The sequence below is a fragment of the Leptonychotes weddellii genome, chromosome 15, assembly GCF_054177405.1.
Source record: "Leptonychotes weddellii isolate Sample4059 chromosome 15, ASM5417740v2, whole genome shotgun sequence".
NCBI classification, from domain to species: Eukaryota; Metazoa; Chordata; class Mammalia; order Carnivora; family Phocidae; genus Leptonychotes; species Leptonychotes weddellii.
In genome coordinates, this window is record NC_138383.1 from 6,210,263 (window position 1) to 6,221,968 (window position 11,706).

The 11,706-nt window shown below is 53.6% G+C and overlaps 1 long non-coding RNA gene across 1 annotated transcript; it reads right to left on the reverse strand.

The window, feature by feature from the left end:
• Nucleotides 1-6,313: 6,313 nt before the first annotated feature.
• On the reverse strand, nt 6,314-11,706 carry LOC145717283 (uncharacterized). Its single transcript, XR_014140395.1, has 3 exons — nt 11,576-11,706; nt 8,605-8,785; nt 6,314-7,847 (listed from the first exon to the last, which is right to left on the reverse strand). It is a non-coding gene; the product is annotated as an uncharacterized LOC145717283 (long non-coding RNA).

Genomic DNA, 11,706 nt, shown 5'->3' on the forward strand with positions numbered 1-11,706 from the left:
CCCAGCTCAAGGCCCAGACCCCCAAGCTGGAACAGTGACCTCAGAGCCCCTGAATGGTTCTTCCTCTTGGAAACGTGTCCCCAGGCTGTGACCTTCCTTCCTCTGCAGCCCCTACTGGTCCCAGCTCAGGGCTGGGCAGAGTGGGGACTTAGCAAGCTTACAAGGACCCCCTCCTGCCCTGATCCACCTGGAGTTCAGATGCTAAATATGCACCCACATACACACACACACACACATTCCCCTTGACAAGTGCCCTCAGCTTGCACAGAAAGGCCACATGAGCAGAGGAAACCAACCCTGACTTGTGACATCACGAGCGCTTGTGGTTACTCTGAGTGTCACCCAGAGGGAGTCCTGAACTAGCTCTGGAGTCCCAAGAATGCCCTTCCTTCCCTGCCCCTTGGAAGATTTTCACTTTCCTCCTCCCTTCTGGCCACAGGAGCACCTTCCCCAGGGAAGGCACAAGGGAACCAAGAAGACGTGCCCATTCTGCCCTGGAAGATTCCAAGCACAGAGTTAGGTAGGCATCAGAAGAATTTCTATGACAATGCGGTCACAGATTAAGTAAAGCTCGTGGAGATCCAACATCAAGATCTTGAACGGAACAGGAGACTGTGCTAGAGGTGTACTTGGTGGTTTACTTGGCCTAATAATTATAAAGTTTCCCCAAAAGTGCATCTTTTCCAATTCAACCCCCAAAAGGCACTGTTACGGTCTTGAATGTCAAGGTTAAGAAGGGGACGCACCAGACTGAGAAGGAGGAGGCTAGGATCTCCTGTGGCTAGTCCACTTGGCGCTGGTAACAACCGTGGGTAAAATCTGTGGCTCCTTCAAAATGTCGACGATCACAGGCAACCTGTGGGAATAAACCGTGTAATAATTATAAAAATACTCAAATGTGAGGTAATAATGTCATTAGGTCAGTCTTTCCCCAAGAGAATACATCTTTACTCTAAAGAAAGGCAATAGGGGGACACCTGGGTGGCTCAGTGGGTTAAGGGTCCGACTCTTGATCTTGGCTCAGATCTCAGGGTTGTGAGTTCAAGCCCCGCGTTGGGCTCCATGTTGGGTGTGGAGCCTCCTTAATAAAAACAAAAAATAAATAATAAATAATAAATAAAATAAAAATTTTAAAAATTAAAAAAATGAAGGCAATAGGAAAATAGGATTCAATAGGGAGAGGTGTGCTTCACAAATAATCTTAGGAGCACAGAGAAACCTTTGGACTCCTGGAGGAGGAAGGGCAGGGGACTCGATCCTGCTGGCCCCAACCTGTCCACGAACACTAAGGAAGAAACGAAATGATGCAAAATTGCCACATGATGGGGCACCCGGGCGGCACAGTCAGTTAAGCGTCCGACCTCAGGTCATGATCTCAGGATCGTGAGATTGAGCCCCATGTCGGGTTCCGTGCTCTGCGTGGAGTCTGCTTGAGATTCTCTCCCTCTCCCTCTGCCTCTCCCCCTGCTCTCTCTCTCTCTAAATTAAATAAATAAAATCTTAAAAAAAAAATTGCCACATGCTGTTAGAAGATTAGGGAAGTGACACTTTCGCCCTACTCTCTAATAACTGCTAGGGGACATGATGTAGGGGAAGACCAAGCCTGAGAACTGCAGGCCTGGGGCTCATCAGGTTTAGAGCGTCTTCCCAGTGTGGACACAGGCGCTCAGAGGCCGGTGGGGACGGGGGTGGACAGTGCTGGATGGGGGCTCTCTGGGCAGACAAAGTAGTAGCAGCTACCACCGCATTGAGTCCTGTGAATGGTAGGGGCCCCAGAAAAGATTTGGGGGCCATTTAGCTATGGGGCCATTCGGCAGAACTTCCCTTTCCAAGGTGGCACAATCTCAGAGCTGCCCTCTCTCCTGGACAGTCGATGGCTCCCCATCACTCTGCCTCTTCCTTTCCGGAGCTCCAGGCCCCCTCACCCACTGTGGGTACCCCTCAAGTGTGACCAAAAGCCAAGAAGCTGGGCACTGAGGGCTGACCAGCAGGAAGTGGCCACATGACCGGCTGGCCGGAGAAGGGAGCTGACCGTTGGGTGAGTCCGTAATGAGAGGGGAGGGGAGAACCAGCACCTACTATGTGCCAGAAGCTTTGTCTCCAGGGGGTTAATATCTTCGGGATCCTTGGAGGCAAAAGGATAACTGTGAATGAGAAGCAGTGGGGGAAGGGCAGCTGGGAAGGAGGACAGAGCCCTGGAAGCCTCTGGTTTCCCAGTCTGGCCCAGCCTGCCTCTCCACTGGACTCCCTGGGACTGTCGGCACCTCACCCTCCTGCCCATCTCAAGAGAAGCTACTCCAACATGGCCAAACCCTCCAGGGGCCCAGGCAAGCATGACCAACCCATATTCCAGTGCATTCCATAGTCCCAGGGTCACAGTCCACAACCAGTTGGTCGTGGCCCATAACACACCCTCCGGCTTGACCCTGGGCACGCTGTGTTCTAGCCTGAGACGAAACTGTGGGTGAGCAGATGGGTGTCGGTCCTGGCCAGAGGACTGAGAACGCTCTCTGTCCCCGAGAGTGCTCCCGGGGCTTCCTGTCCACAGGGCCACTGCTCCGTGCAGGCCCTGTCCCCCTCACAGGTGCCTGGACCTGAAGAGAATGTCCGCACCCCAGAGAGAGGAGCAAGACTGAGACCTGGTCCCAAGGGAGCCTGCAGAGCTCAGCGAGAGCATCCACCCAGGGTCTGCTCCGGGTTCTACCCGGAGGGGTGGCCCTGGGGCTCCTCAAAGGCCCAGTCACAGGGACTGGGGCATCAGCAGCGGGAGGGGCATGGGTGACTCTTCAACGTCATTCCTTCACCTTCAGCCTCCTCCATGCCCCCCTACTCACTCACTCAAGGCTGCACTCAAGCCATCCCCTCAGAAGATACGCCTGCGTCCCCCAGGCCCCTCTGAACCCCCTCCTGTGTCCCTGTCCCTTGCAATGTCTGTTTCTGTGTTTGCTCACCCACACCGGGGTGTCACTGAATGCCCTCCTTTTCACGGTAAGACTCCACGAGAGCAGGGACCACACAGGCCCCCGCAGCCCCAGGCTCATGTGCCCACCACACTGCCCAGAACTGGGGATAGATACAGAGAAGCCAGGCCGTCAAGGCCTCTCTCGTCCTCTTGCCAAACTCCATCCTCAGGAGGAAGAAAGGCAATAGAACTTAAAATGGTGCAAGCATGTTAAGATCCATCCAACAGAGCGCTTAGGGTTTGTGCACTTACCCTAAGCTACCGCTCAGCAGAAACTAGGTCCGACAGAGACCAGCAGTCTGCACCCCTAGAGGGGGAAGCAGGGGCAGCATCCAGTGCTCATGGGCTGTCCTCTCCCGAAGCCCCAGGGACACACGAAGTGGGCAGATGCCCAGGGGCAGCCTCCGGCCAGCACTGGCCTCCCATGTCTCCTGAATCACAGCTGATAGCCTAGGGGGTGGGTGAGGGGAGCCAGCCCTGGAGGACCCCTGCCTGTGACGAGGGGGTTAGCAGAGCACGGAGGTTCGGCCCTTGTGTCCTGGCCCTGAGCTGCATCCCAGCTGCAGGCGCAGCCTCAGTCGGTCATCAGTGCTTCCTTCTGTGAAATGGGAGCTGTGCTGCTGGCCCTGCGCAACCCCCCCCCCCCCACGGGAGGCTCACCATGACAGCAGAGACATGACTGTACCTGTCCGTCACTTAGGCTGCTGGTTACTGAACTCACGTCCTGAACTGTGCTCACTTCTGCCCCTCGTGCTCAGAGAGATGAGATGATTTACTTGCAAGAACCCCAACTTCTGTCCGCCATACCACGCCTCTCCGGTGGGTGACTGCTCAGGGCAGGGGGAGAGCTGGTTCTAGAAGGCAGTGGAGGGCACCCAACAGCCACCCCGGGAGTGCGATGGGGAAGAGGACGTTGGGCAATTGAGGCCGACAAATCGATGGGCTTGCCCGGGAACTCTCATTCCCCCCAGACTCCCCATCACCACCTTCTGCTTCCTCCTCCTTCCTCACCCAAGGGCAGCCCCAGGCCTCTTAGAATGATGCCAGACAAACAGAAAACAGTCCCTGTGGGCTCTTGCCCCTGTCCTGACAGAGGGTGGGGGTGGGAAGAACCAGCAAGTGGTCAGTTCAAACACTTCTAATATTGGCTTCGGGAAGCACATTTGGCTTGAATATGTGAGTTTCTGACACTCTGGGAATGACCCCACCTCAGGAAGGTCAGCAGCTTCCTCAAACACACGTACACACTCTTCAAACCTCCTTGACCCCCCTGCTTTTCTGTCCCAGCACCCACAGCAGCCTTCCCACAGACATTTCCAGAAGCTGGTAGAATGCATGGGGTTTTTGTTTATTTGGTGGGCAGCAAAGCCAAGTTTATTGAGAGTACGAAGCTCTGGAAGAGGGAGGGGACCCGAGAGCGTTGCCCGGAATGCATGTGTTTCAAAGCCAAGAACTCAGGCAAGCCGAGAGTTCACAGGCCTTTGCAGTCCCTGAGCACTAGTTGTAGACAGGACCGTGTCTCCCTCCCTGTTCCAAGGCAGCAGGTGAGGAATGTACATGCTGCCTGGTAGTGAACGTGAAGCTAATCGTGTTGCCTCACCTTGCCTGAGTCTGGTGTGTTCTTTTTTATCTCTTTCTGGTTTTCTGTGCCTCCCCGGGATCCAGACAGGTCTGACCCACTTCCATTACCTGAGTCTCTTAGTATATTACAAAATGGAAAAGTCCAAAAAAGGATTAATGAAAATTAGAGCATTTAACAAATCAAGGCTTTTGACATGCAGCACACAGACAGTTACAAGGTTTATAAAATATTAACACACGGTGTGGGCTGGCAATGGGACCCAGGTGCAGAGTTATGGGAAGGGTACCTTCTCTCCTTCCCAGCAGGGAAAGCCCCATAAACTATGGGACTTTAAGGACAAACTCACTTAGGAATAATGTCAACACTAAGTTTGAAGAAATGTTCTAAAATTGAGTTCTGGTAAATGGTTGCACAACTGTAAATTTACTTATAATTACTGAAGTACACATACAAAGTGAGTAAATCTTATGGTGTTATACCTAAATTTAAAAAAAAACAAATTTCGGGGCACCTTGGGGCCACCATCGGTTAAGCGTCTGATGCTTGGCTTCAGCTCAGGTCATGATCTCAGGGTGGTGAGATCAAGCCCCACATTGGGCTCTGCACTCAGCATGGAGTCTGCTTGGGATTCTCTTTCCTTCTCCCTCGGCCCCCCCCCCCCACACTCTGTCTTTATCAAATAAATAAATAAATCTTTAAAAAACAAATTTGAAGCCCATTGTGAATATGAGCCCAAAGACCTTCTCTCCACCACCACCCCCAGCCATCTATCCATCTTGATCTTTGTATAGCCTTCTTTTTTTTTATCTTTTTAAAAAATTTTATTCATTTATTTATCAGAGAGAGAGAGAGCACACAAGCAGGGGGAGTGGCAGGCAGAGGGAGAAGCAGACTCTCCGATGAGCAGGGAGCCCGATACGGGGCTCGATCCCAGGACCCCGGGATCATGACCCGAGCCGAAGGCAGACGCTTCACCAATTGAGCCACCCAGGCATCCCATGTCCCTCTTGTTTTTTATTCCCTCTTCTGCCCCAATCCCCCTCAGACCCTACCTGGCACTAACCAAATATTAATATTTCAAAGAGCTGATTCCCTCCTTCCTGCAATGTGAGAGGAACAGGGAAGGCTGTCAACAAACCAAGCACCAAAGTCGTTAAAACTTCAACAGAGGGAATGGGTGTCTACCTCTCCCAAGGAAGTGAGGGAATAAGTGCAGAAGTGCAGGGTCCACTTGTCAGTAGCACTGAAGGCAAGATCCACTGCCCTGCCCTGGCCTCCTGTGTGCCCAGCTCACTCCTATCTGGCTCCATTGCACCGCTGAATTCTAGCACCTTCCATGCTCAACTCCTGACTGCCCCCTGGCTCCACCTTGGCTCCACCCCAGCCCATCCCTGCCTGTCTGCTCCAGCTCTGGTTGGCTCCAGGGGACACATGGAGGCCCCAGAGAATTGGGTGGTGGGGTGGGGAGCGAGCACAGACTGGACAAAGTAGAGCTGGGGGGAGCCTGATGGCCAAACCTAGTCTTGGAGTAGGCAGGCTGTGGGGCAGTGCCAGGGAGATCCAAAAGGTGGCCAGAACTAGGGAACACAAATTAGGCAGCGGGACCCGGCAGGCAAGAGGCAGTGCAAGGGGCTGCCGGTAGAGAGAAGTTGCTCTCCCTAGAACCCAGGGAAAGTTGGAATTGGCCAGCTACGGGCGGTCCATAGCGCCATCTGTCGGTGGTTTCCAGAACTGCCGGCTTTCTCGGACAGGTAACTCACTCTTTTCTTTCTTTCTTTCTTTTTTTTTTAAGATTTTATTTATTTATCTGACAGAGAGCGAGATAGCGAGAGCAGGAACACAAGCAGGGGGAGTGGGAGAGGGAGAAGCAGGCTTCCTGCCGAGCAGAGAGCCCGATGCGGGGCTCGATCCCAGGACCCTGGGATCATGACCTGAGCCGAAGGCAGATGCTTAACGACTGAGCCACCCAGGCGCCCCAGGTAACTGTTTCTTAAGCCAGGAAGCCGAGAGGCTTCTGTACACATATCCAGGTGTGTGGCCTTGATCCTTCCAGATTCTCCAGCCAGTAGACCAGGAAGAAGGGGAAGGCTCCAGCCCCGTGGAGAGAGAATGTGAGGGCTTCAGAGAGGAAGGGAGACCCTCTGTGGTGGACGAGGAACCGGGGAAGGGAGGAAGGGGACAGGTATGGAGAAAGGAAGAGGACAGAGCCCACTCTCGGACCAGGCTGCCCAGGAGGGATGGGAGACGCCGGAACTCAGGCTCTGGGGTCTCTTGGGCTCCTGGCTCCCAGCCTGGGAGACCCAGGGGACGCTCAGATGCCCATCCAGACGGCCAGCTCTGAGGCCCACCTGGGACTGCCCAGCTGCCTGTTAGGTTGAGCAGGCTGTTGCCCTACTTCTTGCCTCCGCTGGACTGTTCTAGAAGAGGGGTGGGGCTGAGGCTGCAGGTGGGGGTGGCGGAGCAGTAGCCTCACCTCTGGGACTGAGAAGGCAGAGGCAGGGAAACGCGTCAACCTCTCTGCCTTCCCTCCCAGTTAAGCTCTCTCCTGGAAGGCTCTGGGTTCAAGGCCCGAGCACCCCAAGGCTCCCCGTCAACAGGACCCCCTTTCTGAACGTGTGTTTTGGCCACATGGGGAGGAGACCCAAGGATGAGAGCTTGCACGTTCCTGAGTTTCCAGCTCTAGAAAATAGGAGCCTCGGCTTTCGTGGTGGGCAGCTTCAGGGGTGCACGTGTGTGTCTGTCCAGGGAGGAGTGGGGATGGAGAAGAGACAGCACAGCACTGGGGGGGCCCGCGGATGAAGCAGAAAGAGGGGTGATCCCGATACAGCTTCCCAGTTCCACTGACTAAATCTATTTACACGGAAGCCCGCAGGGGTTCTCAACCATGGATGCATATTAGACTCCCTTGGGGAGCTTTTTTTAAAAAAAATACCCATGCCTGAGCCACCTTTCCAACCTCCTTCCCCTTCCCCCACCCAAGTGCACCCTGAAGTTCTGACTCCGTTGATTTGGGTGGAGCCTTTGGCATAGCACCCACGCCCTGGGGAAGAGGGAGGATGCAGGAGAGAAAAGAGGTTTCAGACAGACCCTGGAAATGCCCAAGAGCAGGGGCAGGAGGCACAGAAGTTAGCCATGCACTTGACTTCAGGGAGCCACTCTAACCCCTGGATCCCCAAAACTCTCTCCGGAGACAGAGGGCAGGCGTTCGTACAGGGGAACTCGACGTAACAGCAAAGCTCATGGCTGTGGGATCTGGTGTCCCAGCCCCAACGCTTCCCAGAGATCTGATCCACCAAGTCGGCTCTGAAAGCAAATGAATATGCTGATGAGGATAAGGAGCAGGGACTTGGACTCATGGCCTGGCTTTGAATTCCAGGCCTGTCACTGACAAGCTGTGTGATCTTGGCTGACTTATTAACTTCTCTGAGCCTCAGCTTCTCCCCCTGTAAAATGAGGCTAAGGATCACACAACTCCCCAGTGTCCGTGCTCCATAAAGCTTTGGGGTTGTTATCTCCACTGGCTTTATCACGTCACCACCATCCTGCAGTGCTCGAGGGGAAAGTGAAATGGGCCACAGCTTGTGCTGCTTCCTTAATATCCAAGGCCAACAGAGCAGCCCTCCTGGTCCTCGCTCTTCTGCACCACAGTTCAGACTCCTGTCAACCCGTCTTTTCCCCACGCTTTTTTCCCCATTGCCTTGAGTGTCCCTTTCTCATCTGTCCCTCATTATCCTAGGATAGCCATGCCTTTCCAGGGACCACTATGCCGACCCCAGCCCCACATGACCTCACACTTGGATGGGCTGCCCAGAACCAGAGGGTCAGGACGCGTCCCTCCAGGGTCACTGCTCCGGCCAAAACCCAAGACACCGCCATATTCCTGAGTCCACCAGGGGGCACTCTATGCCCAGGCACGGTGTATTGGCTTAACTGACAAATATTTAATGACCACCTACATTGTGCCAAGCGCTGGGGACATGAAGATAAAATTATGACAATTCTCCTTTCTGGGAGTTCACAGTTTGGTAGGAAGCACATAGACAGGAAAACAAAGGATTACCTTACAAGGTAAGGTCAGGGGCGCCTGGGTGGCTCAGATGTTTAAGCGTCTGCCTTCGGCTCAGGTCATGATCCCAGGGTCCTGGAATCGAGCCCCGCATCGGGCTCCCTGCTCAGTGGGAAGCCTGCTTCTCCCTCTCCCACTCCCCCTGCTTGTGTTCCTTCTCTCGCTGTGTCTCTCTCTGTTAAATAAATAAATAAAATCTTTAAAAAAATAAAATAAAAAAACCCCAAAAAACAAGGTAAGGTCAGGGCAAAAGTCCCAGTGGCCTGGGTGGGAAAGGGCTTCTCCCTTCCATGGGACACAGGAAATGGTGCAGACAAGTGGCACCGGGGTCCTGGATCCCAGTCCTGCGACCCTACCCCTGTCAGTCCCATCTGATTTCTGTTCTCCAGGAATTCTGGGAGGAGGATGAACAGAGCCCTTGAAAATTCCAGAAGGATATTCAGCCTGACCCCAAACAGAGCCTCAGTTCTTGGGAGGTGTGAGGGGATGACAGGCCTAAGGTCGTTTGACTCTTCCCCTTTCTACCACACACGCCCTGCCCCCACAGCAGTCCCCAAAGGGTGACAAAGTGGTTGAAAGTTTCCCTGTGGGCCAGTCCCCCAGCAGCCCCAACGCTCCCAAGCAACCTCCATAGGACCGTCAAGGACGTCAGGGGTGGGGACGGTAGACAGCTCATCTGGGTCCCCACCACAGGGCCCCAGGCTTGGCTAACTGTAACAGTCGCTGGGGTCCTGGTTAGGAATACAGATGCCCGGGCCCACCTCAGACCTCCAGCATCAGGATTCTCCAGGGCTGGGACTGGGAATCTGTCATTTCAACAAGCTCCCCAAGATGATGCCTATAATCAAACACATTTAGGAAACTCTACTGTGCAGAATTTGGAATGCCTGGGACTCTACTTGTACTCAGAGGTGCTAGATAGGTTAGGATAGACTAGGATAGGATAGGACAGGGGCGCCTGGGTGGCTCAGTCACCTGGGCATCCGACTCTTGGTTTCAACTCAGGGTTGTGAGGTTGGGCTCCATGCTCAGCACAGCATGCTCAGTCTCCTTGAAAGTCTCTCTCTCCTCTCTCTCTGCCCCTCTCCTCCCCCCACCCACCCCCTGGTGCACTCTCCCTCTCTCTCTTTCTCTCTCCCTCCCTCTCTAAGTAAACAAATAAAATCTTTGCTAAAAAAAAAAAAAAGGAATAGGACAGGATAGGACAGGACTGTGCCTTGCACTTGACGGCCAACTCAACAATTATTTGTTGAATGACAAATTCTGCAGCTTCCCCCAGACAGTCTCTCTGGATTTCCCTTGAGCTTGGGGGCATTAGGGTGAGAGTCCCATCCAGAAGGAGGACCTTGGAGTCTTAGCGAGGAGCTAAATGCTGCACTCACTGTGCCTCTGCGTCCTCAAGCATCAGAAGTATTTGTTCAAGCGTTATGCGAGCAATGGAAAGCTATCCAATGGTTGTGGTTGTGGCAGTCCACATCCTTTCAAAGCTGTGTTAAAAATAGGGAACAGGGGGCACCTGGGGGGCTCAGTCAGTTAAGACTCCAGCTCTTGATTTCGGCTCAGGTCATGATCTTAGGGTCATGAGATGGAGCCCCACGTCCTGCTTGAGATTCTCTCTTTCCCTCTCCCTCTGCCCCTCCCCCTGCTTGTGCTCTCTATCTGTCTCTAAAATAAATAAAATATTTGGGCGCCTGGGTGGCTCAGTTGGTTAAGCAACTGCCTTCGGCTCAGGTCATGATCCCAGAGTCCTGGGACAGAGTCCCACATCGGGCTCCCGACTCAGCGGGAAGTCTGCTTCTCCCTCTGACCCTCCCCCCACCATGCTGTTTCTCTCTCTCTCTCTCAAATGAATAAATAAAGTCTTTTTTAAAAAAATAAAAATAAAAATAAAATATTTTCTAAAAAAATAGGGAACAGGGTAGGATGGCTAGGACCACCTTTGGGTCATGGGTGAGGTTGTGGCTGGAACATCCTTGTTTACAGACCGTAAGCCTGGGCATGCAGCTTGCTCAGGGATGCTCGGCGGACTGTGTCCAGGCCGGTGTCCTGGCAGACTGTGGATTGGGAGCGAGGAGGAGCTGGGAGACCCCAGTGAGGGGGAAGTAAGCCCCAGAAGGGCAGCTGGAGGTAAAGAGGTTATGGCCTCTTTAAGGATTTTAAGATTTGAAATTTGCACACGGAGGGAATTCCTAAAGAAACTATGGCCCTCCAAAAGATAAAACCCAGAACTTCCCAGGTTCTTGTCAAGATTCCTCCAAGAGGGGCGCCTGGGTGCCTCAGTCGTTAAGCGTCTGCCTTCGGCTCAGGTCATGATCCTGGAGTCCTGGGATCAAGCCCCGCATTGGGCTCCCCGCTCCGTGGGAGGCCTGCTTCTCCCTCTCCCACTCCCCCTGCTTGTGTTCGCTCTCTAGCTGTCTCTCTCTCTCTGTCAAATAAATAAATAAAATCTTAAAAAAAAAAAGATTCCTCCAAGAAGTCCTGACTCTGTCCCCAGGTCCCTCCTCCTAGCTGGCCCAAGGGTGGCCAGAAAACTTTCCCCGGTCATAGTTAGGACAGCTGAGGCAGGATGGCCATTTTTTTTTTTTTAGACTTTATTTATTTATTTAGAGAGAGAGAGAGTGAGAGCGAGCAGGGGGAGGGGCAGAGGGAGAAAGAATCCTTAAGCAGACTCAGCACTGAGCATGGAGCCCGACTGGGGGCTCAATTTCATGACCCTGAGATCATGACTTGAGTCAAAATCAAGAGTTGGACGCTTAACCGACTGAGCCACCCAGGTGCCCCAGGACGGCCATTTTAAAAGGCATTTAGTCAGTGCCTTGTACCTGGGAATGCCGGGCCGGGGGACCTCCCTCCTGCCCTGCAAGGCTGAACTTCCTTTATGATCACAATGAGCCAGAAACCGGTCAGGAAGACCAGCTGTCCCTGTGCCCTCCAGTGGGAGCACAACACTACATCCAGGTATTACCTCAGGTTCCTGTCTCCTTGGAAGACAGGGTTCTCCAACCTCCTGCCAGGTGGTCTTGGGCCCAGAGCTGGCTGGCGCGGCTCACTCCTGGGGGTGGCTGACCCAGCGGCGCCTCTCTGACCCGAGGTGGG